Source organism: Portunus trituberculatus, chromosome 14 (assembly GCF_017591435.1).
Source record: "Portunus trituberculatus isolate SZX2019 chromosome 14, ASM1759143v1, whole genome shotgun sequence".
Taxonomy (NCBI): Eukaryota; Metazoa; Arthropoda; class Malacostraca; order Decapoda; family Portunidae; genus Portunus; species Portunus trituberculatus.
In genome coordinates, this window is record NC_059268.1 from 1,704,849 (window position 1) to 1,710,312 (window position 5,464).

A 5,464-nucleotide genomic window follows, 5' to 3' on the forward strand; every position below is an offset into this window, starting at 1 on the left:
TTATTATTATTATTATTATTATTATTATTATTATTATTATTATTATTATTATTATTATTATTATTATTATTATTATTATTATTATTATTATTATTATTATTATTATTATTATTATTATTATTATTATTATTATTATTATTATTATTATTATTATTATTATTATTATTATTATTATTATTATTATTATTATTATTATTATTATTATTGTTAGTATCATTATGATTGTTATTGTCATTAGTGTTACACGTGTATTTGTTGTGTATGATGTTGTTGCCGTTGTTGTAAATGTTGTTCACTTCACTTGTCGCCTTCACAAACTGGCCATTGTGTGGACATGTTGACTGGCCGTCACTTGACATTCGGCCATCTTGTTGCGTTGTTCGGATCGTTTCGAAATCTAAAATTGTTCACTTTAGAATTCGATTCGTATATGACGACCCGCAGCTGACCGAGAGGCAGCTGCGGGTGGCCTCCACCAGGGCCGAGTACGCCCGGTGGAGCAGGAACCGGGCCCGGCGGTTTGCCGCGGCCCGGAAGGCCTCCCTGGCGAAGGGGAGGAAGGTTGAGGATGACCGTCCTCTTCCCGCCAGGGAGAGAGAAACGGTGACGGTGGGTCTGACTTCTCCTTCCGAGGAGAAGGAAACAGTGAGTGTGGGCTCACCGTGCACTGGCGGCCAGAGCGCCGCGAGAGTCCCTCAGTCGTGCGGACTCCTGCATGGGAAGGGGTAAGGAGATTGTGACTGTAGGGGTTGTAGGACACCAGCGAGGCGGCCAGTAGGGGTGGAGCGCTCCCCCTGCTAGGCTGCCCCCATGGAAGGACGTGAAGGACACTCGGCGTGGCGGCGGCTGAGGGAAAGCGGTCCTCTTGCTAGGCGGCCCCCGGGAAACTGTGTGTGGCCGCCGGCAGGAGAAAGCGCGCCCTTAGCTTAGCTGCCCCCAGTGGGCGAGATGCAAGGCAAGGGTGACTACAACCCTACAGGACGCTCCTGACCCCAAGGAGGGACTCAGGTCACTTTGTGACCTTAGGATAGACCATGTAACCCAAGGAGACCGTTTTGGTTGAAGACCAATGGAAGGATTTTTATGTTGACCAAAGGATGACCTCCATTTATGTGTGAAAGAATGACCTCCCCTTATGTGTGACCAAAGGAAGATTTTTATGTTGACCAAAGGAAGAAATTTTTAAGTTGATGTCGAAATGAAGAATATTATGTTGATGACCAAAGGATGAAGTGTTAGGATGACCTCCTCTTATGTATGACCAAAGGAAGATTTTTATGTTGTTGACCAAAGGAAGAATTTTTAAGTTGATGTCGAAAGGAAGAATTTTTATGTTCACCAAAGGAAGAAATTTTATGTTGATGACCAAAGGAAGATTTTTATGTTGATGACCAAAGGATGAATTATTAGGATGACCTCCTCTTATGTATGACCAAAGGATGAATTTTTATGTTGATGACCAAAGGATGACCTCTTCTTATTAATGACCAAAGGAAGGATTTTTTCTTTACAACCCAGTGAAGGATTTTTATTTCGTTAAAAAATATCTATAAAGGATATCAATTTAGTTTATCTCATTATCTTACATAACTAAAGATATTTCACTTATTTACAACATCTCTCTCTCTCTCTCTCTCTCTCTCTCTCTCTCTCTCTCTCTCTCTCTCTCTCTCTCTCTCTCTCTCTCTCTCTCTCTCTCTCATATCTTTTCACACAATTCAAAGGAACAAATGGATTGAAGGGCTACAAAAGGCAAAGGAAACGAGAAATGAGTGAGAGAAATGGTGTAAATGAAAAGGAAGGGATAAGAGAATAAAAAAAAATAAAGAGGGAGGTGGATGAGAAATGAGACGAATGAAAGGAGGGAATAATGGGAGAGGACGTGATGAAAAGAGAAGTGGATAGGATAGGAAAATTAATAAAACGAGTGAAAAATTGCAGAGACTGAGAAAAGAGGGAATAAAGAAGGATGAAATGGGGAAAATGAGAATAAATACCAAAAGAAAGAAGAAAAAGAGAGAAAACAGAGGTAGAATTGAAAAAGAGACGGGTGGTAAAGAGAGAAATAAGATAAAAAAGTAAAGAAATGAAAGAGAAAAGAGAGATAAAGAAAAGGAGAAAAATAGACGATGGAGAGAAAGAAGAGACTAAAGGCGGCAATAAAAGAGAGAAAAATGATACAGGAGAGAAACAAATAGAAGGAAAACAATGGAGAACAAAGGGAAGAGGAAAGAAAACATAGGTAAGGTGATGAAGATGACAAAGAAAAGGAAAAGAAGAAAAAAAGAAGAAAATAGGAATAAAGAGAATGAAAATGGAAGGAAGAATAAGAAGATAAAGGAAGTAAGTGGAAAGAAACAGAAGAAAAAGAAGAAAAAAAGAAGAAAAGGATAATAAAAGGCGAAAAAAACAAAGAGAAAATGATGAAAATGAAAGTAAGAATAGGAAGATAAAGGAAGGAAGTGGAAAGAAACAGAAGACAAGGCCAAAAATTAGAGAAGCGATTTAAAGAGAAGAAAAAAAAGAGGGGAAAAAAGAAAGAGGGGAGGAAAATAATGAAGGTTATGGAAGGGAAAGGGAAGAAAATTGTCGCTAAACTGAAAATTTTGTGCATTTTTTTGTGTATTTTTGTGTAATGAATATTTTGTCACCATCAATGTTGTTATGGGCTATTTTTTTCTATCTTCATTTTAAGAAACCGAGGAAAAAGAAAGTCGCGGATAGTGATGGTAATGATGATAGAGGTGGTGGTGGTGGTGGTGGTGGTGATAGTGATGACAATAATGAGAGAGAGCTGTTAATTTAACTTATACATCTCTCTCTCTCTCTCTCTCTCTCTCTCTCTCTCTCTCTCTCTCTCTCTCTCTCTCTCTCTCTCTCTCTCTCTCTCTCTCTCTCTCTCTCTCTCTCAAAAAAAGAGAGAGAGAGAGAGAGAGATCTGAGAGAGAGAGAGAGAGAGAGAGAGAGAGAGAGAGAGAGAGAGAGAGAGAGAGAGAGAGAGAGAGAGAGAGAGAGAGAGAGAGAGAGAGAGAGAGAAGAGAGAGAGAGAGAGAGAGAGAGAGAGAGAGAGAGAGAGAGAGAGAGAGAGAGAGAGAGAGAGAGAGAGAGAGAGAGAGACCTTGGAGAGTTAGATAATGGAGTTTACACTAGTCCCTTAAGGCTCTGCAGATGAAATTGTGTTTCATGCTACTTTGATTAAGGGTAATTCTTCTGGAACGGCAGGAGGAGGAGGAGGAGGAGGAGGAGGAGGAGGAGGAGGAGGAGGAGGAGGACGAGGACGAGGAGGAGGAGAAGGAGAAGGAAGAAGAAGAGGAGAGGAGGAGGAGGAGGAGGAGGAGGAAAAGAAAACAGAAGAAAAAGAAAAGAAAAAACAAAATAATGATTGGAAAGGAGGAAAGGAGGAGAGGAGAAAAATGGAAAAGGAGAAAAGGAGGAAGAGGAAAATAGATAATGGGGAAGAGGAGAAGGAAGATAAAAGATGAACAAAGACAAATTAATAAAGAGGATAACAAAAGGAAGACAGAACAAAAGGAACAAGGAGGAACATGACAAAAAGAGGAGAAGAAAGAAAAAGAAGAGGAGAAAGAGGAGAAAGAAGAGGATGAAGGAGAGTAATAAGGAGGAGGAGGAGAAGGAACAGGGTCAGTAAATCCTTAAGGGGGTTGGAATCCCTTGAAGTTTGTGGGCAGAAGAGTTCCTGATGAGCCATGAGAGAAAAAAAAAGAGAGAAACTTGGAACACTTAATTGAGCCTACATTAAAGATAGACAATTAGAACCAAGATAAAAATGACGATAAGATTGGAAACTCTCTCTCTCTCTCTCTCTCTCTCTCTCTCTCTCTCTCTCTCTCTCTCTCTCTCTCTCTGTGGAAAATTTATCTCAGTCTTAATTTTCCAAATCCGTCGAACTGTCAGGAAGTTTATCTAATTAATGATATCAGAAAATCATGTTACCTGTTAATACATGATTCTCTCTCTCTCTCTCTCTCTCTCTCTCTCTCTCTCTCTCTCTCTCTCTCTCTCTCTCTCTCTGTTGTGCAATGGCCAGACAGAACACGAGAGGAAAATCTAACACTACGTTATTAATCAAAGCATTCTGTCTTTCACTCCCGCGACTTTTCATTATAAAATAGATTAGGAGTGACTGAGAGGAATTACATGACGAAGAGGAGGAGGAGGAGGAGGAGGAGGAGGAGGAGGAGGAGGAGGGTATGCATATGTATCCACTTTACTAAACAAGGTGGAATCTAAAGCTTTTCGTCTTATCAACTCTTCTCCTCTAACTGACTGTCTTGATTCTTTAAGTCACCGCCGCAATGTTGCATCTTTATCTGTCTTCTACCGCTGTTTTCATGCTGTCTGCTCTTCTGAACTTGCTAACTGCATGCCTTCCCCCTCCTGCGGCCTCGCTGCACAAGACTCTCTACTTCTTCTCATCCCTATTCTGTCCATCTTCCTAATGCAAGAGTTAACCAGTATCTTCACTCCTTCATTCCCTACACTGGTAAACTCTGGAACTCTCTACCTGTGTCTGTATTTCCACCTGCCTATGACTTAAACTCTTTCAAAAGAGGAGTGTCAAGACACCTCTTACGTTAACTGGACCCTCCTTTTAGATTTTTTTGTTTTTTTCTCTTTCTCCTACTTTCTTCTTAACAGGGCCTGGCAACCAGCGGGATTTTTTTTTTTCCAACACTTTGTTTTCCCTTGGCCAGTGCCCTTGTAATGTAAAAAAAAAAAAAAAAAACACTCACACGAACATTCAGCCTTGTGAAAACGATGAATAAAAAAAAGAAAATGGATAAAAAGTGAATTGCAATAAAGAAAAGTAAAAAAAAAAAAGAATAAAAAACACAACAAAAAGAAAGAGAGAAACGCAATAGAAAAATGGAAAAGAAAATGGAGAAAAGTGACAATGAATGAAAGAAAACGAAAAAAGAGAGAAATTTACACCAGTTTAATAAAAAAAAGAAGGGAAACAGAACGACGAATGAAAAAAGAGGAGAGGAAAAAAATAAGAGAAGAATTACAATAGTTGTCCCAGTGAAGTGAAAGGGTAGGCAACTGTATTGCCGTTTTGTGTGTCTCTTGTAACAAGTTCCCGGCAATGCAAGTGTTCCCTTTGTGCTGGCAATGCTTGTCTCGGGGTTTTTGAAGCTCGTCTTGGAAGGGAAACGAACCACACCCAACCTAACCTAACCCAACCAAACCTCACTTAACCTAACCTAACCTAACTTAAACTAACCTAACTTAACCTAACCTAACTTAACCATAAGTTGGGTTAGGTTAAGTTGAGAGAGAGAGAGAGAGAGAGAGAGAGAGAGAGAGAGAGAGAGAGAGAGAGAGAGAGAGAGAGAGAGAGAGAGAGAGAACCAATCGCGTATTGCTATCATCATATGACCAAAATTTCATATATTCCCTTCAAGACACCGTAGGAGGAGGAGGAGGAGGAGGAGGAGGAGGA